Genomic DNA, 12,435 nt, shown 5'->3' with positions numbered 1-12,435 from the left:
GATAAGAAACCTAGAAAAACTTTAGAGATTTTGTTCAGCACCTATAAATGTTAAACTTTGGGATGTTTCTTCAAACTTCTTATGACTGAATGATAAGAAAACTCACTGTGTTCAGCTCTATACTGACAACTAAGTCATGTCCAGCATCCTGCTTCTGGATAGAATTGTTCCAAAATTGACTTCAAACATGATCACAGCTTTAACACACTCAAATTAATGCTGCCTATGGGGAAAAAATATGCTGATCAGGAGCAACAGCACCACCACCTGAACTGTGTATGAAGAGATTACCTTCAGTGTGAGCATGGTGCCTGGCTGCAGTGCCTCAGCCAGGCCTGTAGAAATGCATGCCTCTGGCCATGACTCCAGCACCATCCCCTCTATCCATCTCTCCTGTTTTTCATTCCCTATAGTTGTCACTCACCCTTGTGGCACCTGTGTGGCCCTGTGGGGTCCCCCACGTTCTTGGAGCTGTCTGGAAACAGCACAGGCTGACTCATGGCCTCCTTCTGCCCTGGCACCTCACAGTTCCCCAGCTGACCCCACTGCCTCATAGGCACATGCAAAGTGTACCATATGCCTTAGCATTTTAGCTCTTCCTTCCACCCTCTTCATATATATATGCTTATTTCTTGTAAATTTCTTCACTTTCTTCACTGGCCTAATTTTCTAAACAACCTCTGTTCCTTTTGTAATTGCTTTCTCCAGGAGATGCTGCCTCAGTTTGAGCTTGTGACTGCTGAAGCCTTCACATCTGCTGTGCGCACTGATCTCACTCTTTTAATTAAATCATGGTTCAGACCCGACTCAGTTTCTCACATCACTGTAGACTTTAGCTTCATTTAAAATCCCCAAACCAACAAACAAAAACATGCTGTTTTATTTTTGTTGGATGCCTTCAAGGGAAGCGTAACCTGTGACAGGCCAGGAGCACAGAACAACCCTGCTGTGTGCTGCCCACAGGCCTCTACATGTGCCAATGCACCTCAGAGCTGCTGTCAGAGGGGCCCAAACTCAAAATCACCAGAGGTTTATCAAAATAAATCACTCAAGTGCTTTCAAAATCAGAGGCAGACTGGTGTACTCAGCAACTTTTCTGCTTCTCTGTTGTGTGGTGACATTGGAGGCTGAAGGTGGAGAGAAAACAAAGGTAAGGATGGTTGATTCCTGCTGTGCTTCCACCCACAGGAATCTCTCCTGAGGCAGTACCTGGCCATCTTCCCCATCTTCTCCAGACAGGACTTTTCTCCTGCCTGTCTCCTCCTCTCCCCACACCTAGGAAAGAGTCAGCTGCACTGAAACAGTCCATGTCCACACCTAGACATGCCCCTTGTTAGGGCAAGAGCTTCTCCAGTTAGTGTTAAAAAAAAAAAAAAAAAAAAAGACTACTGTAAAATGCTAAGGAGGGAACTTCCAGATTGCTTTTTTTTTGGGTAGCAAGGTTCTCACACAACATGCACAAGAATAGCTTTGTAATTTCAAAAAACTCCTCTGGCTCCCAACAAAGCCTTGCTGTGTCACATTCACTTCAGGCCACTGCAACAAGGTATTTAACTGTCAGATTGTTTGAGGTTGCTTGCTACTTCAAAGAAATCTATTTTACTTTCAGGTCAAATACAAACAGGGCACTTACTATTCATTACAACTAAGCATGTGTTACTAGTATTCATAGTGGATCAAATGTGACTCATTCAAAGGGAAAAGTCAGAGAACCCAAAAGATTTTGTGTATGCATTTTTCTTTTAAACACTCTTTTTTTAAATCTGACCTTTACCTCTGACAATTCTCTTTGTGGCAGTAAAGTTTTAGTGGATAGAGTTGAAAGCAACTCACATAGGGACTTCACCAAAATGTTTTATCCCTATAGGAACAGATAACTGAGTCCAATCTTTGTGATTCAGGAAATGATGATCTACACAAAGGGCATCAAATGCTTCAGCAGAGCCTTTGAGTCCCCAGACCGTTTGAAGATTCTATTTTCAAAACACATGAAAAATGTGGTGTGAGAGAGGCATAGCAATTAGAGACCTGGGCGAGTAATTCATGACTGCAGAGTACATTTGAGTTTCATAGCCTGAAATCCTCTTGAAGAACTACATATCTAACCTTTCAAATGAAATACTGTGGAAACCTCTATGACCACCCATGAGACGCTGCACACCCTTCCCCTTTGCCCCGCCCAAAAAAACCCACCCAAATTGGAGAGAGAGAGAGAAAAAAAAAAAAGAGGGGGAAAGATAAAAGACTATGTTTCCCATGGGGAGTACCTGACTAGCAGCAGTCCTTCAGGAAGAATCTGAGGACCACTGTGGATGACAAATTGAATGTCTCAGCAATGTTCTGTGGTTGTGTAAAAGATGTGTTAGGAATTAGGATGCATTGTTTTAAGATATGTCAAAGTCTCTTTTCTCTTTGCTCAGAACTGTGGTGACTTGGCTATATCTGGCTCTGGACGCAGTGCTAAAGTTAGAGAGTGTGCACAAAAGAGTAAAAGGATGATCAAGGTGGTTCTTACATTGCTAGTACAGAAAAACACAGAAAGTGGGTATATTATTCTCCACTTTAGAAATGGCAAGAGGTCACAATCTTAAATGGTCACAAAAAAGGTGCAAAGACAATAGGGAGAACTGTGCATCAGAAAAGTAAATGGGAAGTTGAGGGAATTCTGTCCATGTAGATGTTTAAGAACAGGATAGGCATATATATGATAGAAGTGACATATACAGCTATAGTTTCCCCAGGCAGAGGAAGAACAATCTGTTTAATACCCATTTTGTATGAGTTTTAATCACTGAACTTCCAGGTTAAAGGCAACAAGTTGTGTTCTGTGAAGTATGCTTCACATGCTCAATAGGATCCGGAAAGTGAGACAGTTGGGACATTATTTGTTTCTTGAAGTGAGTTTTCAGTTCTCTACTTGGCACGGTCCACGGGGGTTTTTTTCAGCACATCCTGAAGTGGTTTCTATGCTCCTGTGAATAAGTATTCATGAAAGTACATAGCTTTAGAGGTCCTCAGAGGTAAATTAAAAGCAAGCATGGATTTTTGGGACTTTGGATGTGGATACTTAGTAGTTTTTGGACTCCCTGTGTCCTTTAGAGGAAAGACTGTCTTGGAAAGATGGTGGGCAAGAAAGAAGATACAGCAAGCAGCTCTAGGGAGATGATCCTTTTTTTCTATCTGGATATTGACCATGATTGAAATCCTATGGACATTTCCGTAACGTACAAGAAGGCCTCAATGCAAGCAGGATGCTGGTGCAAGTCCAGTTCAGAGCTACTGTAGCAGACAGCAGACTGACTGTGAAAAGTGTCTGAGAGATATATTTTTTTCAGTTTGGTGAACAGATAGCTCAGGGGGAATATCACTGCTAGCTACAACTACTTGATCAGAAAAAAAAATGGAGCCAGGCTCTTCTCAGAAGTACATAGTAGGAGCATGAGAGACAGTGGTGATAAAGGAATTTCTGACCTTATATAAGGTAGAATGCTTTCATTGTAAGGGTGGTCAGACATCAGAGAAGCGGCATAGGCACTTTCTGAAATTTCTATCCTTACAGAGATTAAAAACACCTCAGGACATGGCTCTGAGCTACCTGCTATAACCAGATCTGCTTTGAGAAGCATGTTGAACCAGAGGGTCGCTATCAGTCCCTTCCAGCTCAAAGAGGTCTGTATTCTAAACCATTGGACTGGAGTTCCCTTAAACAGGTTACTTGTCATAGTGTTTTGTTCTGTAGGTTAGGATGAGTAAATAATAGTAATGTCCATGTAAACCAGTATTTAAATGAAAATTGAATGGTCAGGAAGTTGGGGATTAGGATCATAGAATAATAAAATCATAGAATGGTAGGGGTTGGAAGGGACCTTTAGAGATCATCTAGTTCAACTCCCATGTAGAAGCAAGTCCACCTAGATCACGTCGCACAGGATTGTGTCCAGGCAGAAGGAGACTCCAGAGAAGGAGACTCTACACCCTCCCTGGGCAGCTTGTTCTAGTGCTCCCTCACTCTCACAGTTAAATGGTTTTTCCTTATGTTTAAATGGAACTTTTTGTGTTCCAGCTTCATCCCATTACCCCTTGTCCTGTTCATAGAATCATAAAATCATAGAATCGTAGAATCGTAGAATGGTAGGGGTTGGAAGGGACCTTTAGAGATCATCTAGTCCAACCCCCCTGCAGAAGCAGAGTAACCTAGATCAGGTCGCATAGGAACATGTCCAGGCGGGTCTTGAAGACCTCCAAGGAAGGAGACTCCACAACCCCTCTGGGCAGCCTGTGCCACTGCTCCCTCACCCTCACAGTGAAATAGTTTTTTCTTATGTTTAAGTGGAACTTTTTGTGTTCCAGCTTCATCCCATTACCTCTTGTCCTGTTGCTAGCTACCATAGAAAAAAGGGATGTCCCAACCTCCTGACATCCACCCTTTAGATATTTGTAAATGTTAATAAGATCTCCCCTCAGTCTTCTCTTTTCTAGACTAAACAGCCCCAGTCCTCCCAGCCTTTCCTCATATGAAAGATGTTCCAGTCCCCTGATCATCTTGGTGGTCCTGTGCTAGACTCTCTCCAGAAGTTCTCTGTCCCTCTTGAGCTGAGGAGCCCAGAACTGGACACAGGACTCCAGATGAGGCCTCACCAGGGCAGAGTAGAGAGGCAGAAGAACCTCCTTCGACCTGCTGGCCACACTCTTTTTTGATGCCTCCCAGGATGCCATTGGCCTTCTTGGCCACGAGGCCACATTGCTGGCTCATGGTTAGTTTATTATCAACCAGAACTCCCAGGTCTCTCTCTGCGGAGCTACTCTTCAGCAGTTCGAACCCCAGCCTGTACTGGTGCATGGGATTGTTCCTTCCCAGATGCAGGACTCTGCACTTGTCCTTGTTGAACCTGATGAGGTTCCTCTCTGCCCAACTCTCAAGCCGGTCGAGATCCCGCTGAATGGCAGCACAGCCTTCTGGGGAATCAGCCACTTCTCCCAGTTTGGTGTCATCAGCCAACTTGCTGAGGGTACACTCTGTCCCTTCATCCAGGTTGTTGATGAAGATGTTGAACAAGACTGGCCCCAGAACCCATCCCTCTGGAACTCCACTGGCCACAGGCCTCCAACTCGATTCTGTGCCATTGATCGCCACCCTCTGGGCTCTGTCATTCAGCCAGCTCTCGATCCACCTCACTGTCCACTCATCCAAGCAACACCTCCTGAGGTTTCTGATGAGGATGTTGTGGAAGACAGTGTCAAAAGCCTTGCTGAAGTCAAGGTAGATGACATCTGCTGCTCTCCTCTCATCTAGCCAGCTGGCTATGCACTCATAGAAGGCTATCAGGTTAGTCAAACAGGATTTCCCCTTGGTGAAGCCATTTTGACTCCCCCTGATAACCATCTTATCCTTCATATGTTCAGTGATAACATTCAGGATGAGTTGCTAGGTTTAATAGAAAAAAGGGATGCCCCAACCTTCTGACATCCACCATTTATATACTTATAAATTTTGATGAGATCCCCCATCAGTCTCCTCTTTGCTACACTAAACAGCCCCAGTTCCTGCAGCCTTTCCTCAGAGGAAAGATTACTACAGTATTGAGTCTGCTCATATCTGCTACTTAGCTGGTCATCTGAGAGGTACAAGCAGAAAGAAAAGATCTCTTTGACATTAGATACTTTCCTTTGATGTTTAATTAAGCATGATTGAATTGCTCAACTTTTTGTGTCCTGAGAGCATGTTGGTGTGCATCTTGTTTTGCAGGTCACATATGCCTGTTAAATGTGTACCTGACCCCCTGCCTCCCTTCCCTCCTTCACTTCTATTATAGAAACAGGAATACACAGAATGAGTCCATAATTTATTTAATGTTATTACATGTTTCATGACAAAATCTGACTGGCTCGTCACAGTTAAACTACCAGTTTTCAGGATTCAGCTGCAATAAAATCTATATATTCCTTGAATCAAAAATTCTTTCATGTCTGATTTATCAGCAATGTGTTGTATGGTAAGGGCATCCAGGAGCGAATCATTTTCCATTTTGAACTCTACAATACTATTGGTTTATTGAAATTATGTATATCATACCGTTTATGCACTTCAAGTGTACTGCTAAAATTTCAGTAGACAATTCCATAGCATGTAATATTACTAAAATAAGCTGGTGTTGTGTTTGAAGCTCATGCCAATCAGCCATAAGGCTGTGCCTGGCACATAGCTCCAAATGCAAAAATATTTTTAAAATAGTCCTTTTAGAAGTTTTTGAAGGATGACTGCCAGGCTGAGTCATTTGCAGCTGCACATAAATGACATGCCATGATGTGATCAGTGAAGGTAACTTCTTCACATACACACTACAGAGCCTAACATAATCCCAACCATGACAGCCAAACCTTTAGGAGCCATCACATGCAGGGCTTATAAATTCATTAGGAATAAGCTAACAGTCTCAGATGATATCTGAGCTCCTGTGATAACTTTATTCAAAACTCAAACCAAAGGAAAAATAACCATTGTTCATAACATTTGAATTTGCAACATTTTAAAAATTAAAATTAAAATTAAATTGAATGAAAAAGCAAAGCTTTTGTGAATTTGCCATCTGTCTGTGAGTCCTCTGAAAACTCGGTAAAACTCTGGGCAAATAAACTCTTTTTGGCAGATGTTCCCTTCTGATTTTTGTCTTGTCTACTCAAATTGTAAGATTTTCAAGAAAGGGACTGTGTCAAAATACATTTTTGAACAACCCTTAGCATCTTGAGCTCAGTCCTCCAAGCATGAAAATAATAATAAAATCTCAATAATATTTTTTCAGACTATTATTTGGGAAGAAACTATAAATCACTCATATGGGTAAGATGAATATTCTGTTAGGGTGGTAGACTCATAGCTCTATCTTATGTGTGACTGACTCTCTTAAGTGATGTTTTTGTCTACTGAACATAAATAAAACTTTGTAAAATGACCATAACAGATAATTTAAATCTCAGAAAAACAAAGTTTTTATTTCATACATTTATTCTCCCATTCTTATTTTACACATTTATTCTCCCATCTTATTATAATTCAAGTCTTTAGGAATATTTCTAGGCAGTCCAGCCTGTTTTGTTTGGTGCTATTACCAAAAAAAAGTCCCCATCACAGTTGTCATGGTGTAACGAGGAGCCAGTTTTGCTTTGGTAACAGGAGGAAGGGGCTGCAGTGCAGATCCAATAAAGAGTTCTCGGACTTCCCCAACTCTTGGGTTCAGACCCATCTCCAGCCTGGCTGGGCCAATCTGGCTCCTCTGTGATCACTATTTAAGGACATGAACTTGAAATGCTTGGTAGGAGGTAGAGGAGTGGTACAAGATGGAGGTGACCATGCGGACCCCACAGTCAGAAAAGGAGGAAGGAAGGAGGAGCGACAGACCAGAGATCCCTCTGCAATCTGTGGCAAGAATGCAGGCTGTGCCCCTGCAACCCATGGAGGGCCATGGCAGGACTGAGAGCCACCAGCAGCTCCAGGTGAGTGCATCTGGATGGGCAGGAGACTATGTGGGGAGGTGGCCATGGTACAGGCTGTGCTGGAGAACCCATGGGTCACAGAGCAGAACCACACAAGAGGCAGAGAGGAGCTGCAGCCTTGGACACATGTTGGAGCAGCCCGGGGTGCCATGTGTGTGAGGTACCCCATGGAGAAGCAGGGAGGATCAACATGGAGCCTGCCTGCCCTGAGGAGAGACAAATGGCAGAAGCCATCAGGAACAGACCAACTGAAACCCTCATTTCCTGCCCATCCTGAGCCGTTCAGCATAGGAGTAGAAAAAGACACCTGGATCAGGGCTCTGAGTCTGGGAAGAGGGGAGGGGTGGGGAGAAGCTGGTCTTAAAGGGCTGGTTGTTCTCTTCATCGTTGTACCACTTTGTGGTGTTTTCTGTTTGCTCTGGAGTTTTATGGTTGTTTTAGTTGGTGGTGAATTAAATTAATAGAAACATAGAATCATACAACAGTAGAGGTTGGAAGGGATCTTTAGAGATCATCTAGTTCAACTCCCCTGCAGAAGTAGGTCCACCTCGATCAGGTCACACGGGAACATGTTCACGTGGGTCTTGAAGACCTTCAAGTAAGGAGACTCCATAATGCTTCTGGGCAGCCTGTGCCACTGCTCCGTCACCCTCACAGTAAAATAGTTTTTTCTTATGTTTAAGTGGAACTTTTTATGTCCCAGCTTCATCCCATTACCCCTTGTCCTGTTGCTAGGTTCAATAGAAAAAAGGGATGTCTCAACCTCCTGACATCCACAATTTAGATATTGGTAAATATTAATAAGTTCCTCCCTCAGTCTTCTCTTTTCTAGACTAAACAGCCCCACTTCCCGCAGCCTTTTCTTGTATGAAAGATGTTCCAGTTCCCCGATCATCTCGGTGGCCTTGCACTGGACTCTCTCCAGAAGTTCCCTGTGGAACCCCACTGGCCACAGGCCTCCAACTCAATTCTGTGCCATTGATCACCACCCTCTGGGCTCTGTCATTCAGCCAGCTCTCGATCCACCTCACTGTCCACACATCCAAGCCACACTTCCTGAGGTTTCTGATGAGGATGTTGTGGGAGACAGTGTCAAAAGCCTTGCTGAAGTCAAGGTAGATGACATTCGCTGCTCTCCCCTCATCTAGTCAGCCAGTTATGCTCTTGTAGAAGGCTATAAGGTTGTCCAAGCAGGATTTGCCCTTAGTGAATTCATGTTGACTCCCCCTGATAACCATCTTATCCTTCATATGTTTAGTGACTACATTCAGGATGAATTGTTCCATCACCTTTCCAGGGATGGAGGTGAGGATGATTAGCCTGTAGTTTCCTGGGTCATCCTTCCTGCCCTTTTTGAAGACTGGAGTGACATTTGGCCTTTCTCCAGTCCTCAGACACCTTGCCCGTCCTCCATGATTGTTCAAAATGATGGAGAGTGGCTTAGCAATCACATCAGCCAGCTCCCTCAGAAATTATTTTCTGTTTTTTTCCCCAAGCTGAATAGCCTGGTCTGTTTTGTCTGGGACCATAAGTGGCAATTAAGCCCTCCTTGCCCTTTGGGAATTCTCAAGTCTTTGGTACTTGAGTCTAATCGTGGTCTTTTGTCCCTGAATGGGCCTAAACCATTACAACAGTAGAAGCAAGAAGAAAATGAAGAAGAAAATATTTTAATTAGGAATAGTTTTAAGGTAACTGCTGTGGTTTTGCCCAGCCAGCAATGAAGTACCATGAGTCTATTGCTCAGTGTCCCCCATCCACTCCCCCCCCCCCACCTTGGTAGGATGGTGGAGGCCCCAGTGAGATGGGAGGGAAAAAGATAATCAAGGTTGTTGTGGATTGAGACAAGGGCAGGGAAGGCTCACTGCCAGTTACTGTTCCAGGCAAAACAGACTCCACTGCTCGACTTAGAGAGGAAAGTAAGGATAGTTTATTTTATTACCTACAAGAAACAGAATAGAACAAAAAGCAAAAAGAGAGCAGGATAATGAGAAAATGACAACCAGCACTTTGAGATTTCCCTCTCCCATCTCTCCTTTCTCCCTGGGCTCAGCTCACTGCTCCCAATATCTCTACCTCCTCCCTCCTCAATGGCTCAGATGGGCAACGCTGAATGGTGGATGTGGTCAGCCTCTCACAGCTGGTCTGTGCTGCTTCTCTGTTCTCAGAGGAGGATGACTCCTGGCATACTTCACCTGCTCCAATATAGGGTCCCTTCCATGGGACACAGTCCTTAACGAACTTCCCTGGTGTGAGTTCTTCCCAACAACTGTGGCTTCTGTGAATATGTGGTCCCTCACATGGAGGACAGCTTCCTCTGGGCATAGTCACTGCCCCTGATGCATGGTCTTTTATGAAGTGCAAACAAATCACTGCTTTACCTGTCCTCTCCACAGGATTCAGGGAGTCTCTGCTCCAGCACACCTCCTCCTCTCTTCCCTCACTGACCTTGGAGTCCACATGGTTGCGTCTCTCTCTTCCAACTCCTTCCACCACCACCAGCTGGAAAAGAAGGAGGGACAGAGCAAGAAGGAATAGGAAGCCTCCTCTTCCAGCTTCTTTTTCTTAAAAAGTGATCGTGGAGATGCCTAATTTGCTCTGCCCCAGAAGTGGGTCTGACTCAGAGCTGGGATGAGTTTCAAACAACTTCTTACAGGAGTCATCTTTACAGCCCCTTCTCTATTACCAGGAATGGCTCCATGTCAAACCACGACAAAATCAAAGCACTTCAGTGAATATATTTAAACCCTGTAAGTCATTACCTCTGAGAGGCATGCCTTTTGAGATAATTACTAACTTTAATTAGAGAGATGACATATATATAGATTAGATCTTGTGTGTTTTTTTAAAAATGACTTGTTCTTAGCTTGCAAATTCTTTGGGACGAGAACTGTTTTAGAGTCCAGTGTTTGCAGAGTCTAGCAATAAGCTAGGTGATAGCTGGGTCACCCTGTCTCAGAAACATTTTTCTTACCTGAGATATAACTGAAAGTTGTTTTACTTCAGCCCTTTTGCCCTCACCAAGAAATGCTGAATGTGTTTCAGTGAAACAACAAATTTAGTTCTGGATTTTAAGGTGTCTCCTGCAGCCTTCTGGAGAAGTCTCTGAAATGCTTCCCTGACTTCAAGGTTTATAAAACAACAATAAAGTACCCAAGTACCTGACGAAGCAGTACATTTTTATATTTGTCTGCCAAGTTAAATCTCCTTCCTTGCAGCACACAAAGTCAAAGGTTGAAGAATCTGTGTACATTTTAAAAGGTGCTGAAAACACCCATGATGTCACTGCAAAAGTAGAATGCTTTTTTCGTGAGATAACACAGTGTGGGTCGTGCCGAATTGTTACACTTTCATAGACGTGTGTTCCCTTCTTTACGATATACGCTGTAATATCCTATCTTGTCCTTTACAGTCTGATTACCACATAGGCCAGTAGAGGCAGGTGTTACGCTGTTATTATTGTTAGATAATAACAAAATGTTCTAATTTTTCATTATGTCCAATTATCTCTGATGATAGTGGAAATATGTTGATGAATTAAGTTGTGCTTTTCTGGGTTTGTTGTCTTGTAGATTTTTTTTTGTTGTGTACTCATATTTATGTCTTTTTATAAAGTTATAACCAGAGATAGATCTGAAATTCTTTCCCTTTTTTCCAGGTCCAACAGTTCTGAATTTTGTGCATGTTTAAAATCAAACCTGTATCTAACAAAATAAATAATCTCTATTTTTATAAAAGCTCAAATAAAAAAAGACCTTAAGCTGCAACTGTGAACATCACCAATATTGGAATGGATACAGTTGGGGTGAGAAAAGCTACTTTATACTATCTGAAGACCTTGATTCCATGCTGAAATCAATCAGATTGCATCTTGAAATCCAGATTGATATCTAATGGCTTATATTTATCTTTCACTTTTTGTGAATAGATGTTTTAAAGAACAGAAAGATACTACTTGGTTATTCACATCTCAAATTTCTTTAGCTTTTTGTCCATTATTAAACTGAACGATTTCAGTGACTTTATGAGATGCAAAGAAATCCTACATCTTATGATTCAATCCTGAAAGAAGTTGAATTGAAGCACTTGCAGGCTATTGCTGTTCTTCATGTTAATAGCTATGGATGTTTGCACAGCTCCTCTCATGTTGTGGCAGGTTAAGAGCAGTTTTACAGTGTCAGTACTGGAAGCAAAATGACATGATATTAGATCGACTTTCCTATATTTGTTTTTTTTTTTTTTTTTTTAATTATTTAATGACCTTAAAATTCCTTCAGAATAACATTTGCTTTGGTTTAAAGTGTGAGTAAAAACTAGAATCATAGAATGGTAGGGGTTGGAAAGGATCTCATCTAGTCCAGCTCCCCCATTCAAGCAGGTCTGCCTAGATCAAGCCACACAGAAATGCATCCAGGTGTGTTTTGAAAATCTTCATAGAAAAAGACTCCACACCTTTCCCGGGAAGCCTGTGCCAGGGCTCCCTCATCCACATAGTAAAGACGTTTTTCCTTAATTTAAGTAAAATTTTTTGTGTTCCAGCTTTTGTCCATTAGCCCTAGTCCTATTAGTAGTCAGTACAGGAAAAAGTGTTGCCCTGACCTCTGGACAAACATCTTTTAAATAAGTTTCCTGTCCCTCTTAAGCTGAGGAACTCTGCACTTGTCCTTGTTGAACATTATGAGGTTCTTCTCTGCCCAACTCTCAAGGCGGTCAAGATCCCACTGAATGGCAGCACAGCCTTCTGAGGAATCAGCCACTCCTCCCAGTTTGGTGTTATCATTTGGTACACTCTGTCCCCTCATCCAGATGTTGAACAAGACTGGCCCCAGAACCAATCCCTCTGGAACTCCACTGGCCACAGGCCTCCAACTCGATTCTCTGCCATTGATCACCACTCTCTGGGCTCTGTCATTCAGCCAGCTCTCGATCCACCTCACTGTCCACTCA

This window comes from Colius striatus, chromosome 1, assembly GCF_028858725.1.
Source record: "Colius striatus isolate bColStr4 chromosome 1, bColStr4.1.hap1, whole genome shotgun sequence".
In the NCBI taxonomy this organism is placed as follows: Eukaryota; Metazoa; Chordata; class Aves; order Coliiformes; family Coliidae; genus Colius; species Colius striatus.
This window is presented reverse-complemented; position numbering follows the sequence as displayed.